Source organism: Coregonus lavaretus, assembly GCF_964263955.1.
Source record: "Coregonus lavaretus genome assembly, chromosome: 4".
NCBI classification, from domain to species: domain Eukaryota; kingdom Metazoa; phylum Chordata; class Actinopteri; order Salmoniformes; family Salmonidae; genus Coregonus; species Coregonus lavaretus.
In genome coordinates this window covers 23143702-23171403 of record NC_139991.1, presented here as the reverse complement: position 1 = coordinate 23171403, position 27702 = coordinate 23143702, and the positions used below count along the sequence as shown (strand labels likewise).

The following is a 27702-nucleotide window of genomic DNA, read 5'->3' as shown; positions in this document are numbered from 1 at the left end:
AATTCTGATGGTTGGATAATTTTTATTCGACCTGCACACGAAGAGACAACACACAATATGTTAGCTCTTGGTGCAGCCACAGCTCTCGGGCACCTTGCTAGTTGAAGGTCAGGCAAAAGAGAACAGGTGCTGCATGCACACATTCCGTGCCTAACAACACACTATACAATACAAGTAAAATGATATACAACATAATTCTGACAAAATAAATGACATACCTGTACACGAAGAGACAACACACAATAGCTTAGCCCTTGGTGCAGCCACAGCTCTCGGGCACCTGCGTGAGCACATAGAAACTCACTGTCTAATCAGAGACTTCAACACATTAGTTCCCACAATGAGTTCATCAACCTGCCCATCAACAATAAGCACTGGGACTACATAACAGAAGCCATAAAGTTGCATTTTTAAGTCACACATGCCCACTGGGCTAGTTTGTTCCCACCACAATCCACCAGGATAATGTCTGAAGGAGCTAGAAAGTTCCCCTCTACCACTCCTGCCTCCCTCAACCGAGGTACAATATCTGCGCGCAGAGTAGTAGCCATGGACCCACTATCTAACATCCCCTTCAGCTCAACTTTATCCTGTACTAGCACAGTGGTGTAAAACAAACTGTCATTCTGATTAATTCTCATTGTGTTCTGAAAAATGACTGTGTTGTTCTTGGGTACTGACTCACAAAAGTAAGAATAAACAGATTGGATATCATCATCAGTGGAGGAAAAATAAGAATGCCCCACATTGCCCTCCTCAGAACGGAGGCTTTCTAGTTTTCCTGAGACCTGCCAGTCTGTCCACATCCAGGGTTCTGTCGCTGCCCAGCCTCACTACAGTCAAAGCTCATGTGGCCCGGAGAAAAGCACTTGACGCACAGCTGGTGCATCTGACAGTGAGCTTTGGTCCAGTGATTAGTGCTTCCACAGTCAGCGCACTCATGCTGACGTTTGTGGAACTGTTTACGGGGCCCTCTACATTTAACATGTTTAAGTCATTTAGCAGACGCTCTTATCCAGAGCGACTTACAGTTAGTGCATACGTAACTTTTTTTTTTCATACCCCCCGTGGGAATCGAACCCACAACCCTGGCGTTGCAAACACCATGCTCTACGAACTGAGCCGGCCATTCCCTCCACTACCCTAGGCGACGCTGGTCCAATTGTGCGCCGCCCCATGGGTCTCCCGGTCGCGGCCGGCTACGACAGAGCCTGGATTCAAACCAGGATCTCCAGTCCCCCAGGACTGTGTTGTGTTACCTGCTTGACAATAGTATTGATGTCCCCCAGGAGAGCAGCAGCAGGTTGCACGTTGTTCCCCATCTCCTCAGCACACAGATCAACCTTGACATTGACCTTGACATAAATAACGTATGTGGAACGTTACTACAACATACCAGCAACGACACGACAGGAAGAGCGCCGTGCGTGACACATGTAACAGCAGCTGGAGGAGTGGCCAAACCTCAAGCTAAACACAACAGAAATAACCAGGCACCACCACATAATGCTAAGGCTGACACACACACGTTCCCTTTTATAAACCGGGTGACTCGAGCCCTGAATGCTGATTGGCTGAAAGCTGTGGTATATCTGACCGTATAACATGGGTCACGTTGAGGGAGGAGGTCAGAGACCTGGCCGTGTTGTGCCAGGATAACAACCTCTCCCTCAACGTGACCAAGACAAAGGAGATGATTGTGGACTACAGGAAAAAAAAGAGGACTGAGCACGCCCCCATTCTCATCGACGGGGCTGTAGTGGAACAGGTTGAGAGCTTCAAGTTCCTTGGTGTCCACATCACCAACGAACTATCATGGTCCAAACACACCAAGACAGTCGTGAAGAGGGCACGACAAAGCCTATTCCCCCTCAGGAGATTGAAAAGATTTGGCATGGGTCCTCAGATCCTCAAAAAATTATACAGCTGCACCATCGAGAGCATCCTGACTGGTTGCATCACCGCCTGGTATGGCAACTGCTTGGCCTCCGACCGCAAGGCACTACAGAGGGTAGTGTGTACGGCCCAGTACATCACTGGGGCCAAGTTTCCTGCCATCCAGGACCTCTATACCAGGCGGTGTCAGAGGAAGGCCCTCAAAATTGTCAAAGACTCCAGCCACCCTAGTCATAGACTGTTCTCTCTGCTACCGCACGGCAAGCGGTACCGGAGTGCCAAGTCTAGGTCCAAAAGACTTCTCAACAGCTTCTACCCCAAAGCCTTAAGACTCCTGAACAGCTAATCATGGCTACCCGGACTATTTGCACTGCCCCCCCACCCCATCCTTTTACGCTGCTGCTACTCTGTTAATTATTTATGCATAGTCACTTTAACTCTACCCACATGTACATATTACTTCAACTACCTCAACTAGCCGGTGCCCCCGCACATTGACTCTGCACCGGTACCCCCCTGTATATATAGCCTCCCTACTGTTATTTTATTTTACTTCTGCTCTTTTTTTCTCAACACTTTTTTTGTTGTTGTTTTATTTTTACTTTTTTGTTTAAAATAAATGCACTGTTGGTTAAGGGCTGTAAGTAAGCATTTCACTGTAATGTCTGCACCTGTTGTATTACGGCGCATGTGGCCAATAAAATTTGATTTGATTTGATTTGAAATTTATTTTGACTGTTCGAATTACGTTGGTAACCAGTTTATAATAGCAATAAGGCACCTCTGGGGTTTGTGGTATAGGGCCAATATACCACGGCTAAGGGCTGTATCGTCGAGGCACTCTGCGTTGCATCGTGCTTAAGAACAGCCCCTAGACGTGGTATATTGGCCATATACCACACCCCCTCGGGCCTTATTGCTTAAATATAGATGTACTGTACAGCACTAAGACAGCCATGACATTATTTGGAGAGACCACAAAGACTTATAGAGAAGCTATATAATTGATAGACTAAATCCAATAGACTGAGTCAAATACCTTTATACCTGGTTACAATGAAATGTAGTTCACTATGAAATGACCTGTGACTAGGGTTGCAAAATTACAGTTACTTTCCCCAAATTCCCAGAAATCCCTGTTGGAAGATTCCAGAAATCAGAACGGAATAAGCAGAAAATCTGGAATCCGAAAAAAAGAAGGAAAAAAAAGAAACCCTACTGGTGACCTTTGACCTAGCTGGATGACCTTTACTTGGGTGTCAAACCTGGGGGGAAGGCCAAAGTGCAGGATCCAGTTGAGTCTGGCACCAAGTAGGACCACAACATCAGACTGGAGCAGAGCTCTGCAGTCCCCACCAAGACCATAGAACCAGGAAGATAGGAAGAGGAGGAGGAGGAGGAAGAGAGGAGGAGGAGGATAGGAAGAGAGGAGGAGGAGGATAGGAAGAGAGGAGGAGGAGAGCAGGGACAAAACAAAATGTAATGAAAAGAGGCTAGTTATAGGAGTAGTGTAGTTGTTTGATTGACACCAGTTTACATTGACATGACCTGGCCAGGAGAGACTAGTTATAGATAGGGATTTCAGGAGTTTCGTGGTCCGTTCAAATGGTCAGGGAAATTCTTGGTCCTACTTATACAGTCAATGGTCTGTACATGAATATGATGCCAGCTGAGAGAAGGAGAGGCTGACCTGGAGCGGGCAGCAGCAACACAGTTGGGGTGATCGTCAGGCAGCACCCCTTTACCCATGGGGGTGGGCAGGAAGGGCAGGTCACACCCCTCCACCAGCTCCTTCAGAGCCCCCTCTGCTTTTTAATGGGCTGCACCTGCAGAGGGACACAGACAGAGGGCACTGCCACACGGATTTCAACAGACTGGTCTTCACAACTGGGATGCATTCAGCTGAGCAAAACGTTGTGCAACGTTCAGATAGAAATATAGCATGTAGAACGAACGTGCCTCTCAGACAGGTAGAATGAGAAATCATGTCAACAACATTTGTCGACTGAACGTGGCCCAGTTTTCAACTGAACCGTGGTACAGTGCTATATGTGTTACAGTGCGTCTCAGCTGGCTATTGATCTCTCTTGGGCAGACGCACGTAACATAACTGGAAGTAGCGTCTGTCAACAGAATGGGATGTGACAACTTTGTTCCGGTACGCTGATTTTTCACCACTAATCATTTGGACAAATCCCGATTTCGCAGGTGCTCGCATCTTTTCAATTTCAGAACGGGAGGGGACATTTGGCCCATAAACTTGCCGGAAACTTGCAGAGAGTTTCCGTTTAGGGGGGTGGAGAGTTCGCAAGTGGCGTTAGTATCTTTCTCTTAACATCTCCCCAGACCTTATCCAAGTATCTGACGCAATTATGCAAGATTTTAGTTCTGTTTCCCCCAGATTATCTGGCTATTAAAAAAGCAATGCCTACCTTTGCCAATGATGAGTAAAGTCCGTTTGGCTCCTTTCAGGACCGCCAGTGCTTCTGTGATCACCATATGGTCAGCCATACTCACAGGAGGAGGTGGACTACAGGGCACCTCTCTGACAAAGGAAATAATAAATAATAGGTCAAACATTAAACATGTTACCTAGCAACTTTATTGCATATGTAAATAAACCATGAAGGTCTATCGAGGCTTATTGCTATTCTCTGATGAGAATATTTTGATATAGTGCTATATTTTCTAAGTAATTTAATTTCTGGTTCACTTCAGACGTTAAAAGGTATAACAAGATAAAATAAAAATGACTACGGTGATGTGAATTCAGAGGTATACATATTCAACAGTAACACATTAGTATACATTTTAAATGGATGAAAGACAGTGATGGCCACTAACCTGGCTCTGCTCCTGTCCAATTTAGCATTGACCATGTCCCCAGATATGTCTACGTATACAGCACCTGGACGTCCATACATGCTAGTGCGTGCTGCCTTAGACATACCAAACACCCTTAAATTCAGATCAATTAAGGCTGTGCTGTGCTCTTATGAAGCAGTTAAGGTACCTTGCTAAGCTGGAAAATTAGAGGTCAGAAAAAAGACAATTGCAGGTGATACCAAATGATATGAAGAGGACTACACAGAGGGAGTCAGAGTAGACTGTATACCTTCTCTACCACTGAGGAGATCATATCCAGACTGCTAGACCTAGCAGAGAACTTACTGTACAATCTGCATGCCTCCACCTGACAGAGAAAGAGGACCACAAATAACAAATTATTTCCTCTTTCAGCAATTAAACTGCTAGGGCCAGTTTCCCAGACAGAGATTCTCTATTGAGTTTGCTTTTTAGGCCATGACTAGGCTTAATCTGTGTCCTGGGAAACAACCCCCTAATGTTCAAAAGTCATAAATATCATGGTTCAATCGGTACCTGTGGAAACTCTTGAAACGCCCCAGTGGTCTCTTGGTTTTGATCGGAGGAGCCTCCAATAACAATCACAGGCCTACAGAGAGAGAGGTATCACACAATGACATCAACTGACAATCTGAGATAGTTTGGAGTCCTCAGATCATTTTTTGCAGTGTGCGGATAGCATCCCTTCTTTTGAAAGGACCACTGAACATGAGTAGTAGGGTCTTCTGTTTGTGGAGTTCTAGCATACCAGCAGTTCATGTTAGCGCTGGCCATTCCACCAAGTGCATGGATGAGTCCCGGTCCAGACACAACCAGACACGCACCTGGACTGGAGAGGAACAGACAGACAGAGGGACAGACAGGAAGACAGGCAGACAGACACACAAAGGGTCAGACAGACAGGCAGACATAATTAGCAATGCAAAAAAGCTATGAAACTGACCCTCACACACTACACGCTCCTGTAGTCTATGTACGGGTAGTTAATATCACATGATTTGGGGAGAGCTGGTTTAGTAATAAAAAGGTGGCTTATGGCTTGTTCATTGCGCATTCCCACATACTTGATTCCTGAGGCTTGAGCTGCCTTAGCTACTTCAATGACTGGAACACCAACTATTCCAAACATATATTCTACATTCTGTAGAGAGTTACATGTAGATACAGTATATTTACCTTTTTTTAAACATTTTTAGTCATTTAGCAGACGCTCTTATCCAGAGCGATTTACAGTTAGTGAGTGCATACATTTTCATACTGAATTGTATATGAATTGTTACAATGTAGTTTAGATTTTCTTTGCATTGACACACACATTGGCATGCATCAACAAGGGTGTTAACATATACTATTCCACATAAACATCTAAATGTTTTTCTACAACAATATTAATAGTTAGCTATACCAGTGCAATGACCTATGGCACACTTTCACAACTCATAGTGTTACATTCTCACTGCCAAGGACATGATCAGCGACTAATATATTATTAGCAACACGGTTACACAGTATAACACTGTTTTATATATATTGCACACACTTCACCTGAGCTTTTAGTGCCTCTGCAATGAGCTGAGCCCCAGTCACATCTTCCATTATTATTGTCGAGAAATCTGTTCAAAGTGCAAACGCGGTTAGCAATGATTTCTTGGACTTGTTGTTCAGTAGCTTATAAATCGTGTTTAGATCTCTTGCAAATCATTAGTTTTGTCTGCTTTCCAGCATGCATTACATGAGTAGCTTTTTCTTCTTCAGTGGGGTTTATAGGCAGTTGGCATCCAACGTTATGGTGCATTACTGCCCCCTATTGTACAGAAGTGTGGACATGAGCCGTGCAATAGCAGTCATGAATATTTAATAAACTAGTAGCATTTTTCTTTTTTTATTGCAAGAAATACATAATAAGCCCTCATTATGTGTTTATAACTGCACTTTACTTAACACTTAACTCAGTTAAGTCATTATGAGTGTATGACAGTATGAAAAAAAAAATGTATGCACTCACTAACTGTAAGTCGCTCTGGATAAGAGCTTCTGCTAAATGACTAAAATGTAAAATGTAAATGACTTGAGTGTATGCATTATAGATATAGGCTTCATAGAAAGTGTTACAAATGTTCTCCTGTCATCTTATAGGAGATCCATTCATGGATTTAGTTATGGCTTGAGAATGTGACTGGTCTATGGAGTTCTCCTTTATGTCTGTCTTTATATGTGACAACAACTTTTCTGTATTATGTGTATTTCCACAATCAATAATCATAAACGGTACTTCACTATGAATACTTTTGACTATGTGGTTTGAAGTACTTTACCGTTATCTTGCACATACATGAAGACTACTATAGACAGAAATCAATGCAGTAATGTTTTATTAAATAAAGGCTCTGATTAAAATATCATATTAATAAAATCAGGCATTTGGCTAATTCTTCTTCCCAGAAGCTCCTGTGAATGGTTTGGAGATGGCTCTGGAGAGAGCGTGTAACACCCTGACTATGAGTGGGCGTTTACGGGACTGGGACTCCTGGGGAGCAGGGGCCGGTGTGGTTGTCAGGTCCTCCTTAGGTGGGGAAGTGGATGGAACCTCTGGAACCTCACACTCAGCATCTGTCATGAGAACATTTCATAATCAGAAAATGAATGTGTGTGTTTGTGTCTGTCCGTCTGTCCGTCTGCCTGTCCGTCTGTCTGCCTGTCTGCCTGTCTGTCCGTCTGCCTGTCTGTCCGTCTGTATGCCTGTCTGCCTGTCTGTCTGTCTGTCTGTCCGTCCGTCTGTCTGTCTGTCTGTCTGCCTGCCTGCCTGTCCGTCTGCCTGTCCGTCTGTCTGTCTGCCTGTTTGCCTGTCTTTTTGTCTGCCTGTATGTCTGTCTGCCCGTCCGTCTGCCTGTCAGTCTGCCTGTCTGTCTGCATGTCTGTCCGTCGGTCTGCCTGTATCTGTTGTCACTGTTTTAACAAGCTTGTCATAGGGTGATACATCAATATGACATTATCGATGCTTATCACTTACCCTGTGAAATATGAGTCTCTCTGAGATGTTTGGTAGGCAGCGCATCCTGTTCAGGGTGTCTCTTCGGTTCCCCTTTTGTCTTGAACAGCTGTTGACAAAACACATCAGGACAACTGAGCCTGTGTAAAATACAGAGTGTGCATCCTAAAAGGCACCCTATTCGCTACGTAAGGCACTACTTTTGACAAGGGCCCAGAGAGCTCTGGTAAAAAGTTGTGCACTATATAGGGAATAGGGTGCCATTTGGGACTCTCCCATGTGTATTAGGATTGCATTACAGCGTCCTCACTCAACCTCCTAAAGACAATGACAACAGTTTTGTTCTAATGCTGAGAGACAATAGGGGTGTAGTGAATCTGTAGGGTAAATTTCAGCCCTGCCTTACAGAGGTAATCTCAAAACACAGAGCACCCTACCTTAATCATGATCTTTGGAAACTTATGCATTTTCGGTAGGAAACGCCACTTCCTGTTCTTCTTAGTCTCTTCCCCTCTGGCAGAGGGAAGACGGGCCATGCCGTCAGCCTTTACATCAGCCGGGCTAAGGCTCCTGGCAGGGAATTCCTCAGTAGCATTAAGGTCAGCTACAACACCATGAGTGATGTCACTTGTGGCATTGCTGGTGTCTGAGTGAGAAGAGCACGCTAGTGTGACCGACCTGTGTACAATAACTGGGAGAAGAGGACGCAGCCATTGAAGTCAGTCACTGCATCCCAAATGGCATTCTCTTCACTTTATAGTGCACTACTTTTGACCAGGGCCCATAGGGTCTGGTCAAAAGTAGTGCACTAAATATGGAAGAAGGTGCCATTTTGGACACAACCAGTGAATTTCACATCATAAAACGCAATGTATTGAGCATCATGTTACAATTAAGTCCTATGCAGATGAAAATAGGTACTTTCACTTACCATCCTCCATTGTAGACTTGGACACATAAGTCAGGCTGTCCATCACCACGTCTGTCATCAACTTGATGACCTGATCCAAAACCATTTCAGCCGATGGTGGCATAGGCCTTCCCATACACTGCCCCAGGAGTCTCCTAACAGAAGTCTGGGCAAAGTTGTAAATGAGCTCTGAGGCATCGTCCTTTGACAGCTTCCTCAGGGCTGGTTTAGGCAGCGCTGGTTGAGAGAGGCTTCTGTGGCCAACCATGGATTGAAGCTGGCGGTTTATGGTTCTCTCCTGAATGAGACCATGGACCTTTGCGATCAGGTTGCCAGATGCACCTTGAAGGGCTTCAACTGACAGGAGCCTATCCAGATGTTCTTCTGCTGAAGTCATCTCTGGGTCGTCCGTCTTCAATGTGTCCATTATAGTTTTCACTATGATATTGGTGTCAGATATGTTTATTTCTTGTTGGCTCACAAGCGTTGACCGTGAACCTGTCTCGTCCATTGCGATAGAGGTATGGGATTCTGTCCTTGTGATTTCATCGGCAGCGCTCATGTCAGGCAACTGGTCAAGGCTCTCCAGTACAGAGTCTAACATGTTAGTGGCTATCAGACACTCCTCACTTGCAATCTGCCCAACAGATGAACTCTCAGAGTTGGCCACTCTACACTTGATCACATTTAGGATCAAGCTGAGCGTCTTCTTTGCAGTTTTGCTAAAGCCTTCTTGGCTGACTGCCACTGTTACGTCTTTTAGAGCCACAAGAGGTTTGCAACTTTCACTCAATCCACTGCCGTGGAGAGGAGAGGCTCTCTTCAAACTGTTGTTGCTCACAACTGACATACTCCTGGTGGGCAGAGTGACATCCTCACTGCATGTGTCAATTATATGGTGGTCTGTTGAAGAGCCACTCGAAGACACAAGGGCTTTAGACCTTTTAGCCAAACAGACTTTTGACAAAGGCTTCTCACTTCTCACAGACGGAGGGCGGCTCCTGTCCTCAACAAGAGCAGTGTCAGCGGACTTAGAATGTCTGAGTGTCTCCACAGGGGCGGAGTCCAGCACATATTTGGCTGTGGTGACTGACACTGGTGGAAAAGAGAAAAAGATGTTCAGTCTATCCTTTACTCTGTGGTACATGGTTTGAGCAGCATCCAATAAGTTGTCAAAGACAACTCTGGGTTTGAGCTGGAACTCCAGCTTTTTCTCTCCTAGTGGGAAGGAGTCTGCGTCGTCCACAGTGTACTGGGATACACTTTCAAGGTCTTGCATGATAATATTTACTATATCTTCGGCTGTAGAAACCGCATGGTGTGAGAAGGTGGTGCTAGGCATGCTCTGTAGCAAAGAATGGCTGGCTTTGCTAGCAGCTCTGAGAATGGTCTCACTCACAATGTGTTTGGCCTTAGCTCGGAACTCAGCACTGTGAAAGCTCTGGATGGAAATGTTAGAGGTTCTGCTGGCTGCACTAAGAGATCGCGTGAGTGTGGCAATCTCGGCTGATGTCACATCACTCGAAATGGTGAGGTCCTCCAATTTCGAAATTATCGAGTCCAACTTCTGGTTGAAGTCGAAGGATGAATTTGACGTGCTCTCCCCAACGGAAGCGGAGCAGTCTTCCTTTGAAGTGTCCACCCTCAGCACCGAGATCACCTGTTTGATTACCCCTTTAGTGCAGGTGTCGAGGGTGAGCTGGTAGGCTGAGGCTGGGGACTTAGAAGGGTCTTACTGTCTGTCTTCTGTACAGGAGACACTGCCAAAGTGGCCTCAGTTACAGGAGATTCCTGCACAGTGGCCTCAGTTACAAGTAGTCCAGTTGCAGAAAGCTCGATTTGCACAGGAGTATTTTTTCCCTCAGTGAGATGGTGGGAGGTGAACAGCTTCCTTAGTTTGTCCAGGGTTTTGGTATAAATCTTCTGGGAACCTGAACTCACTTCCACCCAGAACATTTTGCGACCTGATTTCGTACGCATGGAGGCCTTATTGACCTCAGATACCTCATGCAGGTCGGAAATAATTCCACCAAAGAGATCAGAGGATGCCTCCTCAATATTCTCTGAGGAAACATGGACAGATAGGATTTCCGACAGTTTCCCACAAGTGTCGGTTTTATCCAGCGCAGCAGTATATGTCACAGCTGCATCCTGAATGACCTGAGTGATGCATTGCTCAGCTTTGACAATATACTCCTCCACTGGTTGACCATGGAGGATGTCAACTTTATCAGCAGGGAGCTCCTTCTGAATACTCACATTCTCCTCTGATGGGCATGGGTTGTTGAAGATAATGCTCTCAGTGACCATCTTAGAGGAGGCGAGAGATGAGTCGAGAAGCAGAGATCTGTATATTGTCGAGGTGGACATCTCTGGGTGCTTTATCACAGCAGCCTCCTCCAAAATGGCCGACGGGCCCTGGAGGATGTCAGAGATATCCATGTCCTCAATGGTCTCTACCAGAGACGATAGTAGGTCTCTGGGTGCCAGGTTGGTAGGTCTCTGGTTCTCAAGCTCTGTTTTGATTGCTTGACAGGCAGTTGCCAGAGCAACAACAGAGCGAGAACACAACTGCTTCAAGGTGGAGTCAGAAAAAGATGATGACAGATCTGTCATGGACATGGTGGAGAGTTGACTCTCAGAGACAAATGGGCTGAGTTTGACAGACACCTGTCTGACCAAGTCCCCAGCAAGAGCTCTCATATCTATTGCTCCACTAGCTGAGTTGTGGGAGCAGGCACTCTGTGGCCTTGACGGGTTCCTGTTATCCAAAAATCCTGTTATCCAAAAAACCTCAAGTACAAGATCCACAACATCGGATGACACTTCTGTCACTCTGTTGTCGGACAGAAATGTACTTGGATGAATGGTGCCTGCATTCACAGTCCAGTCGCAAATGGAGTTGTTGGACTGACTCTGGACTAGTGGAACTAGACAGGTTTCACTTGGACCTTGGCCAAAGAGCTCTGCCATTTTGAGCAGAACTGATCTTAAGACCTTTGACTTGGAAATGTTCAGCAGTGGGTCGTTGTTGGACAGTCTGGTGGATGGTCTGCTAGCCGATCTGTGAACCACTAGGCTTTGTATTTCTGCCGAAATGGCAGTTAGAAAATAGGTCAAGGGGCTGGACGCTCTCCCCTCATTTCCTCCGTTGGCTTTAGCCTTGATGATGCTATCTATGATGATGACTATGACCTGTCCAGCCAGAGGACCCAAGATGGCCTCAAGCTCCCTCTCTAACTCAAGGGGAGACTTGTGGCCGAGCGCAATATGCTCTATGGCATGGGAATACATCTTAGAAGTCGCCATGCTTAGCATCTCTTGGGCAAACTGTTGACTTGCTGAGATACTTCCAGTCAGCAGAACTAGAGTTCCCTGACTGACACTTCGCATTAGCTCAGCCAATATGGAGTTGAGAAGGTTTATAACCAACTCGACAATACCCATCATAAACTTGCCGTCCGTTGACATTTTGCTAGGTCTGTATTTCTCCTGTCTACTCCGTTTGGGCAGCGGTACGATGTCACCCTGCGACTGGCCGCTCTGGACCATGTCGAAGACAGAGTCCTCAGAGATGCCAAACACAGATCTCAGTGGTGCTGAGTGTTGTCTGTGTCTCATCTCTCTATCGCCACCCTCAGGTGAGGAGACATATCGCTCTTCGTTCTCACTTAGAAAAGAGGTCATGGACCTGCAGAATGCACAACATAAATGAATAGTATATGGTAACAAAATAAAAAATATGATCCAAGAATTTGGGACACAAACTCAACCTTGTTATTATTATTCAAAGGAAGCATTGTGAACCATCTCAAACCACACTCAGAGCAAACATTAACATTCAGAGTAAACGTTTTAGAGTGGTTGTGTAGTATCTAAGTAGTATTTCTCACTAAGTGGATCTGGAATGGATATTTGTACCTATAACAGGAAATACCTGCAAAAAGAGGAGGGGATAGAGCTAGGTATCTGTGAGAGGAGGGGATAGGGCTAGATACCTGTGAGAGGAGGGGATAGGGCTAGGTACCTGTGAGAGGAGGGGATAGGGCTAGGTACCTGTGAGAGGAGGGGATAGGGCTAGGTACCTGTGAGAGGCGTGGATAGGGGTAGGTACCTGTGAGAGGAGGGGATAGGGCTAGGTACCTGTGAAAGGAGGGGATAGGGCTAGGTACCTTTGAGAGGCGTGGATAGGGGTAGGTACCTGTGAGAGGAGGGGATAGGGCTAGGTACCTTTGAGAGGCGTGGATAGGGGTAGGTACCTGTGAGAGGAGGGGATAGGGGTAGGTACCTGTGAGAGGAGAGGATAGGGCTAGGTACCTTTGAGATGAGGGGATAGGGCTAGGTACCTGTGAGAGGAGAGGATAGGGCTAGGTACCTTTGAGAGGAGGGGATAGGGCTAGGTACCTGTGAGAGGCATGGATAGGGCTAGGTACCTGTTAGAGGCATGGATAGGGCTAGGTACCTGTGAGAGGCATGGATAAGGCTAGGTACCTGTGAGAGGCGTGGATAGGGCTAGGTACCTGTGAGAGGAGGTGATAGGGCTAGGTACCTGTTAGAGGCATGGATAGGGCTAGGTACCTGTGAGAGGAGGGGATAGGGCTAGGTACCTGTGAGAGGAGGGGATAGGGCTAGGTACCTGTGAGAGGCGTGGATAGGGGTAGGTACCTGTGAGAGGAGGGGATAGGGCTAGGTACCTGTGAGAGGCGTGGATAGGGGTAGGTACCTGTGAGAGGAGGGGATAGGGGTAGGTACCTGTGAGAGGAGGGGATAGGGCTAGGTACCTGTGAGAGGAGGGGATAGGGCTAGGTACCTGTGAGAGGAGGGGATAGGGCTAGGTACCTGTGAGAGGCGTGGATAGGGGTAGGTACCTGTGAGAGGAGGGGATAGGGCTAGGTACCTGTGAAAGGAGGGGATAGGGCTAGGTACCTTTGAGAGGCGTGGATAGGGGTAGGTACCTGTGAGAGGAGGGGATAGGGGTAGGTACCTTTGAGAGGAGGGGATAGGGCTAGGTACCTGTGCGAGGAGAGGATAGGGCTAGGTACCTTTGAGAGGAGCGGATAGGGCTAGGTACCTGTGAGAGGCATGGATAGGGCTAGGTACCTGTTAGAGGCATGGATAGGGCTAGGTACCTGTGAGAGGCGTGGATAAGGCTAGGTACCTGTGAGATGCGTGGATAGGGCTAGGTACCTGTGAGAGGAGGGGATAGGGCTAGGTACCTGTGAGAGGAGGGGAAAGGCGTGGGAGTGCGTGTGCTGCAGGCAGTTCTGGCGCTGGTGCACCTGCTGGGTCCTCCACTACAGCTGAATCTGACGCTGCGGCCAAGAGAGGTCACCTCTCCTGCCTCATTACTTCCTGATCCAGAAGAGCTTGGCGAATCAGAGAGCTCTATCTGCATGGTGAGGTCAAGGGCGGGAACAACCACAGTGGATGTAGACTCCATCACCCATGCTACAATATCCATGCACTTGGCACTAAACTCATGTCTGCTCATCTGCAATGTTAAAAGACCATACAGAGTTAGTTTGTTAAAGGGGCTGCACTGATATAAAATGTAGAACCATTTACTCAAGCTAGTCAATTAAAGCAGTGGTTCAGGATTAAAGGTCCTGCAGGATTTCCACAAATGAATGTTTGGTCCATTTTACCAACATTAACTACTTTAGAGGTGACTATAACTCACCCCGGCACGCATATTCTCACTCAGCAGATTCCAATGGCTGAAAAGTAAATAAATGCAAGTACACAATGAACTACATGACATTACCTCTATTATCTTAGACTATGTTATGGATGGACATTACCTCTATTATTTTAGATTACGTTATGGATGGACATTACCTCTATGATTTTAGATTACGTTATGGATGGACATTACCTCTATTATTTTAGATTACGTTATGGATGGACATTACCTCTATTATTTTAGATTACGTTATGGATGGACATTACCTCTATTATTTTAGATTACGTTATGGATGGACATTACCTCTATTATCTTAGATTACGTTATGGATGGACATTACCTCTATTATCTTAGACTACGTTATGGATGGACCTCTATGGAACTAGGCCACACCCAGACATCCCTGATTGGTTATTTGGTCCGTTGAGTCCTTTGTATTGGCCCGAGACTATGGGAGACTCTCAATCTCCTCGCCTCCTTCTCAAAACCCATTGGATGAGAAGGTCAGAAGGGCGGGACCTCTGGCTTTCTCATCCAATGGGTTTTGAGAAGAGAGGACACGAGGAGTATGCAATTGAGATAGGGAACATATCTAGGGGATGCATGGGGAAGCCAAAGAGCAACTTACTCGTCCTTCATGTCCTGCACAAAGGTGTGTAGGTCTGGGTAGCTTCTCTTTCCCCTGCTGAGGGTGAGGCTGGTCTGGGAAGTTTCATCCTTGTGGGTCACGGTAGTGAAGGTCACCACTGCAGCCTGATGGCGACAACAGAAAGCAGAGTTAGGCTGTAATTCAATTTTGCGTCATTAAAACACAAAATATCTCAATGAAATGTCATACATGTAATAGAAAAATACATCAAATACATCAACTTGTCCGAGAGAGATTTACATGGTTACAAAAACGTCACGCCACTTTTTTCCAAGATGGCGAAGTAGTGCAGTCCTGTTTCTGTCGTGTGTCTGTAAATAGCCTGTAAATACCCTGTTTTTTGTATTTTTCGTACATATTTCCCTATCAGACTTTTCATCCTTCTACAAAATATACTTTCCTGCAACCCGCCTCACTCAATGTGGAACGGATTCTATTATCGACTTACCTTTATCTAGAATCTAGAATCTCCAGTTGAAACTAGCTAGCCAGCTAACTAGCTACTTGCTATTAGCCACAGCTAGCGGTGTTTCACCCAGAACATTGGATTTTTTTCCGCGGGATTAATTTTAATCACTGGACATTGATCACCGGATATTCGGCCAGTCTGCACAGCGCGTTATCGACCCAGAACATATCAGTTTTTCCGCCGGAATCACTGAATCACTGGACCTTTAACTCCGGATTCATCGCTACCAGCTAGCTACCACCAGCCAGCTACAACAAAACGGACGCTGTGGTCTGGCTAATCATCCTGAGCTAGGCCCATCGCCCATCTCCCGGCTATCTACCTCTCTGTCAACCGGACGGGACCACCTAGTTTTGACACGGAGCCCCGCCGATCCTACACGACTGGTCTGCCGACGAAATCGTCTGATGTGGTTACGACGTTAACCACGAAGATTCCATCCATCTGCTAGCCCTGGCCCGCTAGCACACGCTAGCCGTGGCCTCTTACTAGTGCTTCACCACCGGACCTTATGATAACTCAGATATACAGCTGATATCTGCTGGACTGTTCCTTTTTACGGTACTACATCCTGTTTATGTTTAGCCTCAGCCCAAACATGGTTAGTTTATTGTTGTTTCGGTTATTTCTAATTGTACTATATCACTGTAGACCCCCCAGCCTAGCTAAACCTGCCTTAGATAGCTCCTTTGCACCTTCCCCTATACACGCGGAGACCGACTCAATTGATGACTCCAGCGATGCTATCTCTTTCATTGTTACCCAACGCTTAGGTTTACCTCCACTTTACTCATATCCTTCCATATCCTTGTCTGTACATAATGCCCTGAATCTTTTCTATAACACCCGGAAATCTGCCCCCTTTATTCTATGTACCCAACGCACTAGAAGACCAGTTCTTAAAGCCTTTAGCCGTATCCTTATTCTAGTCCTCCTCTGTTCCTCTGGTGATGTAGAGGCTAACCCAGGCCCTGCAGCCCTCAGTATCACTCCTACTCCCCAGGCGCTATCATTTGATGACTTCTGTAATCGCAAAAGTCTTGGTTTCTTGCACATAAATATCAGAAGTCTACTTCCTAAGTTTGAGTTATTCACTGCGTTAGCACACTCTGCCAGCCCTGATGTTCTAGCAGTGTCTGAATCCTGGCTCAGGAAGGCCACCAAAAATTCTGAAATGTCCATCCCCAACTATAACATTTTCCGTCTAGATAGAACTGCCAAAGGGGGTGGAGTTGCAATCTACTGTAGAGATAGCCTGCAGAGCTCTATCATACTATCCAGGTCTGTGCCCAAACAGTTTGAGCTTCTACTTCTAAAAATCCACCTTTCCAGAAATAAGTCTCTCACTGTTGCCGCTTGCTACAGACCCCCCTCAGCCCCCAGCTGTGCCCTGGACACCATATGTGAATTGATTGCCCCCCATTTATCCTCAGAGTTTGTACTGCTTGGTGACCTAAATTGGGATATGCTTAATACCCCAGCCATCCTACAATCCAAGCTAGATGCCCTCAACCTCACGCAAATTATCAACGAACCTACCAGGTACAACCCTAAATCCGTAAACATGGGTACCCTCATAGATATCATCCTGACTAACATACCCTCTAAATACACCTCAGCTGTCTTCAACCAGGATCTCAGCGATCACTGCCTTATTGCCTGCGTCCGTAACGGGTCCGCGGTCAAACGGCCACCCCTCATCACTGTCAAACGCTCCCTAAAACACTTTAGCGAGGAGGCCTTCCTAATTGACCTGGCCCAGGTATCCTGGATGGATATAGATCTCATTCCGTCAGTAGAGGATGCCTGGTTGTTCCTTAAAAGTAATTTCCTCTCAATCTTAAATAAACATGCCCCATTCAAAAAATACAGAACTAAGAACCGATATAGCCCCTGGTTCTCCTCAGACTTGACTGCCCTTGACCAGCACAAAAACATCCTGTGGCGTACAGCATTAGCATCAAATAGCCCCCGCGATATGCAACTTTTCAGGGAAGTTAGGAACCAATATACACAAGCAGTCAGGAAAGCAAAGGCTAACTTTTTCAAACAGAAATTTGCATCCTGTAGCACTAACTCCAAAAAGTTTTGGGACACTGTAAAGTCCATGGAGAATAAGAGCACTTCCTCCCAGCTGCCCACTGCACTGAGGCTAGGAAACACTATCACCACCGATAAATCTACAATAATCGAGAATTTCAACAAGCATTTTGCTACAGCTGGCCATGCTTTCCATCTGGCTACCACTAACCCGGCCACCAACTCTGCACCCTCTGCTGCAACTTGCCCATGCCCCCCCCCGCTTCTCCTTCACACAAATTCAGACAGCTGATGTTTTGAAAGCGCTGCAAAATCTGGACCCCTACAAATCAGCTGGGCTAGACAATCTGGACCCTTTCTTTCTAAAACTAGCCGCCGAAATTGTCGCAACCCCTATTACTAGTCTGTTCAACCTCTCTTTCATAACGTCTGAGATCCCCAGAGATTGGAAAGCTGCCGCGGTCATCCCCCTCTTCAAAGGGGGTGACACTCTAGATCCAAACTGCTACAGACCTATATCCATCCTGCCCTGCCTTTCGAAAGTATTCGAAAGCCAAGTTAACAAACAGATCATCGACCATTTCGAATACCACCGTACCTTCTCCGCTATGCAATCCGGTTTCCGAGCTGGTCACGGGTGCACGTCAGCCACGCTCAAGGTCCTAAACGATATTATAACCGCGATTGATAATAGACAGTACTGTGCAGCCGTCTTCATCGACCTGGCCAAGGCTTTCGACTCTGTCAACCACCGCATTCTTATTGGCAGACTAAATAGCCTTGGTTTCTCAAATGACTGCCTCGCCTGGTTCACCAACTACTTCTCAGATAGAGTTCAGTGTGTCAAATCGGAGGGCCTGTTGTCTGGACCTATGGCAGTCTCTATGGGGGTGCCACAGGGTTAAATTCTTGGGCCGACACTTTTCTCCGTGTATATCAATGATGTCGCTCTTGCTGCTGGTGACTCTCAGATCCACCTCTACGCAGACGACACCATTTTGTATACATCTGGCCCTTCATTGGACACTGTGTTAACAAACCTCCAAACGAGCTTCAATGCCATACAACAATCCTTCAGTAGCCTTCAACTGCTCTTAAACACTAGTAAAACTAAATGCATGCTTTTCAATCGAACGCTGCTAGCACCCGCCCACCCAACTAGAATCACCACTCTCGACGGGTCTGACCTAGAGTATGTGGACAACTACAAATATCTAGGTGTCTGGTTAGACTGTAAACTCAACTTCCAGACTCACATAAAGAATCTCCAATCCAAAGTTAAATCTAGAATCGGCTTCCTATTTCGCAACAAAGCCTCCTTCACTCATGCTGCCAAACATGCCCTCGTAAAACTGACTATCCTACCGATCCTTGACTTCGGCGATGTCATTTACAAAATAGCCTCCAACACTCTACTCAGCAAACTGGATGTAGTCTATCACAGTGCCATCCGTTTTGTCTCCAAAGCCCCATACACTACCCACCACTGTGACCTGTACGCTCTTGTTGGCTGGTCCTCACTACATGTTCGTCGTCAAACCCACTGGCTCCAGGCCATCTATAAATCACTGCTAGGCAAATCCCCGCCTTATCTTAGCTCATTGGTCACCATAGCAGCACCCACCCGTAGTCTGCGCTCCAGCAGGTATATCTCACTGGTCATTCCCAAAGCCAACACCTCCTTTGGCCGCCATTCCTTCCAGTTCTCTGCTGCCAATGACTGGAACGAATTGCAAAAATCTCTGAAGCTGGAGACTCTTATCTCCCTCAATAACTTTAAGCATCAGTTGTCAGAGCACCTTACCGATCACTGCACCTGTACACAGCCCATCTGAAATTAGCCCACCCAACTACCTCATCCCTATATTGTTATTTATTTTGCTCTTTTGCACCCCAGTATCTCTATTTGCACATAATCTCTTGCACATCTAGCATTCCAGTGTTAATACTATTGTAATTATTCTGCACTATAGCCTATTTATTGCCTTACCTCCATAACTTGCTACATTTGCACACACTGTATATATATTTTCTGTTGTATTTCTGACTTTATGTTTTTTTACCCCATATGTAACTCTGTGTTGTTTTTATTGCACTACATTGCTTTATCTTGGCCAGGTCGCAGTTGTAAATGAGAACCTGTTCTCAACTGGCTTACCTGGTTAAATAAAGGTGAAATAAATAAAAATAAAATAAAAATAAAAGCCTACACGAAATACAGCCCTTATTTTATGTGTTTCTAAAATCGCCTATGGGAAAAATTAATGGTGGAAAAACGATTGGAACCATTTCCCTGTTTGACCGCTAGGTTTTATGGGTATTATCACACCTCCACTGTAACACTCTATAGAGGGGTTGGTTGTTTAGCAACAAAACTGGCATGCAACTATGGGGCAAAATAGACAGGGTTTGACTTAGACAACATGTAAACTATATTTAGTCTCTAAATGTTTAATGCAAACATAAATACATTTGAACAATGAACTCGTCTCAAATACATTGTTACAGTTGTTGTTGGTTAGCTAGGTAGCGAATTTTAGTCATTGCATAGACATGATATCAGTCAAAACACCTCAAAACAAGACATGGTATCAATAACACCATACAACGAGCTGAAACATGCCATAGAGCTACGATTCCCCACATGGCAGCTTGTTGTTAGCTGAGGTACAGAATCATAACAAGATACACGACTTCCGGCCATCGATGCGCGAGCATCATTTTCGTGACGTCAGCCAACCCTTCTATGGCTCCTGGTCAAAAGTAGTACACTAGCCTACATAGGGAATAGGGTGCCATTTTGGACGAATTTATGAAGGTGCTGTCATAACCTTTGACCCCCATTTGACCCTACTGTACCTTTAGCCAACTCTCATGACTCCCCGGCCATATACTTTCTAGTTTGATATTACAGCATGAATAGCACATTATTTCATTTGTTAAACAATATTTAATCCACAGTAATTAATATAATTGAAGATTTAAAAATAAATAACATGTCTACCTTGAACTCTTTATTCTCCATCTCCTTGCAAAATCAGCACATTTCCTTGCCAAAATGAACGCGCATCCAGAGCGAAAACAAACGCAATCCTCCAGCACTAGGGAGGATTAGACTGAACTGCTCCAGCGGTTTTTGATCAGTTTCAACATTTATCAGTGATGACGTAACAATGACCTGTACAGATTTGACGCACTTTCGATCTCGTGCTGATGCAACACTCTGTGTTGTTGAAAGCTCATGTATGGAAATCCTGCGAGTTGTAAACAAATGTAGGCTATTGTTGCCCTTAAAACTGTAATGTTGAGGACGCCATGAAAAATAAAATACATAACCCACACCGTTAGGCCAAGGTACATGCAATATTCATCACTTTGCCAATAGACTTCTTGTTCCTTGTTGTATGTAGCCTTTCTTTTGGGATTAGCACCACTGTCACCTAGAAATTGATACTGCGGTTGTCACATAAAACAGATAACCCATAGTTAATTATTAAATAACATAACTCATTTCTTTATTTTATTACTCATAAAATATACAGCAATCTTCAGATACTGAAAGAATTCATGGGAGTTTCGAATTCAGTCACTATTTCATATGTACATGCTAGTTTCATCCTTTTAAAGAAAAAAAAGGACACGAAAAAACCTGTGAACCTCCTGATCCTGATTTGACGAACATAGCATATGTATTGTACATATTTCCAGTTAAAATTATTTTCAAAAAGAGACAAAAACGGGGGTTTGAACAAGCAATCACATAAAAGGATTGAGTGGTTTCATTTTTTTGAAGAAGTTAAGCAAGCAAAACCTGTCAAAATACATTGATTATAAGACCAAGACAAATAATATATATATATTTTTTTCAACAGAAGAAAATCTAAATGCTGCTGTCCTACCATTGGTTTACAGTGTTTCTCCTCTCCAAGGGATGCATGTTTTCCCCCTCGTATGCCTCGGAATAGTATCAGTGCTTTTCACAAACGTTGTAGTACTTAGTGTGCATCATTGTTTTCGCTCATACAGCTGCCCCTACTCTCCTAACCTCCCCTCAGTAACTAAAGAAGGCACAAAATGATGACATAAATATCACAAGAAAGAATACATGAATTAATAATTTACTTTCTAAAATATTTTCTAGAGGGCAAAGGACAGGTAGGTTTAATAACGCAAATGTAAAAAGTCCTGTCGCTCACATACAAATGCAAAATCTAAATGGCACCCTATTCTTTATAGAGTACACTACTTTTGACCAGAACCCTATGGCCCTGGTCAAAAGTAGTGTACTATAAAGGGAATAGGGTGCCATTGGGGATGGAAATTCTTTGAAATTACTCATGAGAGCAAATACTACGATTCTTTGGTTCCCACAGAGGGTCAGGAGCTTAAGACATGAATGATTTTATTAAAATGTTTGTTCATAAAAAATAAATGATTTCCCCTCCTCCCACATGGATTACAGACAAGAGGCTAGGTGCGTTCTGACTGTCTTAGTGTGCGGATAAACATGACCATCACTCTCATAAAACTTAAATGAAACATCACTCCTTATGTTTTTTCTCAGGCCAAAACGCTCAATCCCATTTCTACTGTCAAAACAGGTTTTGAAAAGGCTTCTTCCACATCTTTTGGTCCATGTCTGTTTTTCACTCAGTGAAGTGCTACTATCCCCTTGGACTACAGGTTATTGCCGTCATAAGGTGTCCGTCTGTCTGTTGGCTGGACAGTTTCTACCGTTTAGGACCTTTGTGGGTAAAGGTAAAGGTGGGGTATAGCAGCAGCAGTTCCTCTGAAGTCCAGTATCTGCTGGAAGGACACCTGGTGGTATGAGAGGATGAGTGTGGCCAGCCAGCCTGTTGTGCCTCCCCCTCTCCCTCCCTCCCTCCCTCCATTTCTCTCTCTCCAACTGCGGGACTCTTAAGGCTCCTGTGCGGACTGTCTCGGCTCGTGCCCTCCCAAAGCTGGCTGTGGTGATTTAAGACACGGTGTGTATGTGTGGATTTGTTTGTGGCCTCTGCCCCACTTCACTGTCCATCCGCCTGCCCTTGGCTCCCCTCCTGGGCAGCGACCACCACCCCCCTCAGTATGTCTTTGAGTCTGAGTCGTTGAGTTCCTCATCCTTGTAGAAGCCTCCATCGTGGTCGCGGTGGCCGATGTTGTTGAAGCTGCAGTAGGAGGTGTGCTCGCTGCGCAGCACGGGCAGGCTGTCGAAGGTCACACTCTTGGAGGGGCTGGTGGTGTAGTGGTTAATGGCACTGAAGGACAGGCTGGGCGCCGGGTTGCAGGGGGACACGGGCATCATGGTGGCCAGGATCAGCGCCAGGCAGTCCGCCACGTCTTTGTTGGGGGCGCAGGCCAAGGCAGGCGTGTAACCTGAGGGGTTCAAACAGAACAGCAGAGGGTCACTTCAGGAGCATCACCGTTTACTATAACACTTTTGGTGAAAAACATGAAATAACACCAGGCTAGGAGATACAAAGTTAAGACAATAACCAAGCAGTGGACTAGAGAGAAACATTTGTGGACACATTGAGAAGAGAAGTACAGAAGAAAACGGTGTTAGCGTTATGGATCTTACCATTCTCATCGACTGCGAGCACACTAGTAGCTCCTGAACCACCACCGTCAGACCATTTCTGGCTGCAACGTGTAACGGCCTGAGGAGAAAGTACCGTCAGATTAGCCAGCAGCAAATGAGGATACCTCCCAAATGCCAGACTATTCCCTATATAGTGCACTTCTTCTAATTCTTCTGGCCCAATTAATACAGCTGAACCATACGTACGTCTGTAAGGCTGCGTTAGTCGAGTTGATGAGGTTCCTGTCTGTAATCTTCTCCAATATCAACAAAGCACTGGTTTCATGCCCCTTTAAAAACCAGAGTCAAACATGTCAGACCAAAATTTCAACCAGAGAGAGCCAACTGTTCAGATGAACGTCATCTTCATGTGGGGATGCTCACCTTACTGCAGGCCAGATGAAGAGCAGTGTTCTTGACTGCATCCTGCAGGGTGAGCTCTGCTTTGGCACTGCTCACCAACAGCTCTGACACAGACAGAGAAACATAAAGAAACTCAATTAGGAAATTAAGCGACTTATTAAAATGTAAAACAGACATGTTGAACTTAAGCCGGCTGGGCGAGGCAAAGCGGAGGAGAGGGGGCTGCGTACCGACAGCGTTGGTTTGTCCGTTCTCAGCAGCCATCATGAGGGAGGTCTTCCCGGAGGCATCGGGGGAGTTGACCTGGGCGTTGTGGCCTAGCAGCAGCTGAAGACACTCCACGTGGTCCGTGAAAGCCGCCGCATGCAGGGGGGTCCTGGAGAGAGAGGAAACTTATTTCACCGATATCATGTAGGACTGTTGTAAACAAGTTTGTTCAATTAACCCTGTTTATACCATAGAAATATAAAATCACTAATAGATGTATTAAAAGTAATCTACAATCCCTCATCCAACCCCAGAGGTCATTTTATTCCCAAGACAACATTATTCTCCAGAAGAAAAGGACTTTGTCATGTGCTGTAGTTACCGGTTCTTGGTGTCAGTGGCGTTGACAATGGCCGGCCCCAGAGTGTCAATCAGCATCTCTGCAGCCCCCTCGTTGTCATTGATCACAGCTCAGTGGAGGGGGCTGAACGAGTTGCCCTCGGTCTTGTGGAAAACCTCCTGTTCCAGCAGCACCTCTACACACGTGTCATGGCCTAGTGGAAGATTGATTCATACCGGAAAAAGATGACGTCGCTGCAGACCACAACAATACTCTCAGAGAAAGCTACACATCTGACAATGGTGAAGTCACAAAATATGTTTTAGCTACAACATATGCTATGTCAATCCCTGACAAAGTCCTGTTTCAGTGTAAGGTCCTCCACTGAGAGTCATAACCCCTAATTCTGTTGTAGTCTTGTTCATTCCCCCACATGGCTCCGTCCACACCAATCGAATGCTTTTCAAGCCACAAGAGGGAGTGAATGAGTGTACACTTCATGGAGGAGAGAACAGAGCTACAGTCCAGTTAGTCAGTACGTACCGTTGTATGTAGGGGTGTAACGATCCATCTACTACATCGATGTATCGATTTATATTCCTATGATCCAACTACATCGATCTGTGCTCGGCGAGTTGGCCTTTTGGACAACATATATCACTCTAACATCGTTTTAAAATGTAATAAATCGATTGTATCGATACTAGGAAATAACCCATTGGATTTAAGCACGTCAGACTTTATATGGATGTTTTTTCTTAGCACTTTTAATGATAAAGGCTTTAAACATTACTCGATTCAGTCTGCCTATCCGTGACGTCATCGCCCCACGCCAGCAGCAGCGCAAAGGCGCAAAGACAACAAAACATAGCATGGCGGACGACAGAGGAGAAGCCGACGAGCGAGAAATTATCAAGCCACCATTGCGGTCCTTACAAGGAACAGGAATCTAGGAAACTTCACCTGCACTGTCCAGTATCCAGGTATTTATTTCAGTCACACTGGTTGAATTTTTGGCTAAAAGGTTACTGAATCGATTTCAAGTCACTGAATCGTTTCGGATCGTATCGTTCTAAATGAACCAATATCGTCCTTGAATCGTATCGACAACCACGAATCGTGATACAAATCGAATCGTTACACCCCTAGTTGTATGGCCTGCCTAATTCAGGGACATGTTTACGGTGCTGAAGAGAGAAAATCAGAAAAGATCTAGTGTTCCGTTAGTCCAGTACGTACCGTTGTAGCAGGCCCAGTGTAGTGGCGTGTAGCCCTGGTTGTCTGTGATGACGGGGAGGGTCTCCACTGACTGGGCGGCGTGTAGGAGCCCCCCCAGCACCCCGATGTGTCTGGATGCCGCCGCCAGGTGGACAGGGGTCCGCCCCTTACAGTCCCGAACCAGGAAGCTGGCGCTGTGCTGCAGCAGGGCCTCCACACACTCCTCATGACCCGTCAACGCCTGGGAGGAAGGGCGGGGAGACAAGAATGGATTTGAATAACTAATAATCAATGATATAATAATGAATCATCAATTATTACAAATGATGTCTGGAGGCAGGTCCCCCTACAGGGATGAATACACCACTACCCATGGACAACTACTTTTCTGAAGATAATATGTATATTTGAGCCTCCCCGTCTCTTTCTGTGTGTGAGCGTATTCAGCCAGCTCTCCTCCTCACCCCTCTGTGTAGCGCTGTTCTGCCCCACTTGTCTTTGGCTTCTACGCTGGCTCCCTTGTTGAGCAGTGAGTACACACAGTCTGTGTGTCCGCTCAGCACCGACAGCATCAGAGGGGTTCTGATACACAAGACAACAAGGTCATATTACAAACTGGTAATAACCAGGCTGAGTCCCAAATGGCAACCTATTCCCTATATGGTACACTACTTTTGACCCGAGCCCATAGGGTTCTGGTTTAAAGTAGTGCACCAAGTAGGGCATAGGGTGCCATTTGGGACGTAGACCTAGTGTCAAAATCTCTTTATTTCAGGAATTGTATCCAAAACCCAATTGACTTACTGTCCATTCCCGTCTTGAACGTCCACTGCACTCTGGAGGTCAGCATTTCCAATCAGCAAACGCAAACACTCCGAATGACCGTTGGTAGCTAGAGGAGGATAAACAGAGAGGATATAAGAATGTGAGATGATTGACCGTTGGTAGCTAGAGGAGGCTAAACAGAGAGGATATAAGAATGTGAGATGATTGACCGTTGGTAGCTAGAGGAGGCTAAACAGAGAGGATATGAGCTGATTGCTGGACGACTATTACCTTCACATGAACAGACAGATTTCTAGAACAGTGGTATTGGTAGATGACATCCTCATGATGTTAACACAGCAGATAATAAAACATTTTGGGGCTGAGGCCCTCGAAGCCTGTCACCTGCTAGCTGTGTACCTGGCTCTGGATAGAAGTCCCCCTGTGCACTGATCTAGGATCAGCTTACCCTCCCCAGATCCTCAGCAATAATGACAAAAAATGACCTTAGATCAGTGTGTAGTGGGCATTTTCACACTATGCTATATAATATCCCTAGAGTGGACATTGGCGTCCTAGCAACATGACCAAACAAATGTCCATCTTGGTAAGGAAAACTTTTGAATTACAGAATCTCTAGGTCTTACGTGATATCCTATGCGTACCTGCAGCGTGGATGGGGGTCCTCTTCAGGGTGAAGTCTTTAACCAGGATGGAGGCTCCCTGGTTGATGAGGACGTCAACACACTCCACATGGCCTTTAAAGGCATTCAGGTCCAGAGGGGTGCGCCCCTGGCTGTTCCTCACGTCTAGATCCAGCAGAGACTGAACCAGGACCTCCATAGCATGGTGGTGGCCGTGGTACGCCTGAATGGAAACAAACACACAGTCTGAAGCAAAGTCCAGTGGTATGCCTGAACAGATATACACTCCTAATATAATCAATGTCCTATAGTAGACCAGTGGTATGCCTGAACAGATATACACTCCTAATATAATCAATGTCCTATAGTAGACCAGTGGTATGCCAGAACAGATATACACTCCTAATATAATCAATGTCCTATAGTAGACCAGTGGTGCGCCTGAACAGAAATACACTCCTAATATAATCAATGTCCTATAGTAGACCAGTGGTATGCCTGAACAGATATACACTCTTAATATAATCAATGTCCTATAGTAGACCAGTGGTATGCCTGAACAGAAACAGTCCTAGACCTCTAAAGTAGACCAGTGTCTCTCAAATCGGGTGCCCATTTTTTCTCCCGCCCAGCATCAACATCGAAGGTCCCTGCCAAGCGTGAGATTTAGAAACAAACACACTACTACTCCTCTGTTGGAGGTTGATTAACTCAAATGGCAAAATAAGGAAATCATCCTCATCATCACCGTGTCAAAATATGCATGTATTTTACACTAATCAGGAACAGATAGGAACATGGTGTGTGAGTGTCTGGACAATCAACTTTTCGTGGAAAAACAACACCATGCCTGCATCCCAGATAGCACCCTATTTCCCATGTAGTGCAGTACTTTTGATCTGGGCCCATAAGGTTCTGGTCAAAAGTAGTGCACTAAATAGGGAATAGGGTGCCATTTGTCATGTGGCGAGACCCCTACAGGAGCAGGTAGGCTTTACTCACAGCTAAGTGTAGGGGGCTGATGGGAGCTCTGACATCAGAGTCGTTCAGGATGTCTGTCCCTGAGGTTTCCATTAGCTGGGGAAA

General features: G+C 45.7%; 1 pseudogene across 1 annotated transcript; it reads right to left on the bottom strand.

Annotated features, from left to right (window-relative positions):
• Nucleotides 1-1217: 1217 nt before the first annotated feature.
• On the bottom strand, nucleotides 1218-12369 carry LOC311128590 (2-hydroxyacyl-CoA lyase 1-like; annotated as a pseudogene). Its single transcript has 9 exons — nucleotides 12365-12369; nucleotides 5510-5590; nucleotides 5278-5350; nucleotides 5012-5089; nucleotides 4741-4835; nucleotides 4329-4441; nucleotides 3587-3722; nucleotides 3134-3239; nucleotides 1218-1343 (listed from the first exon to the last, which is right to left on the bottom strand). The product of its transcript is annotated as a 2-hydroxyacyl-CoA lyase 1-like (transcript).
• Between the last annotated feature and the right edge of the window lie 15333 nt (nucleotides 12370-27702).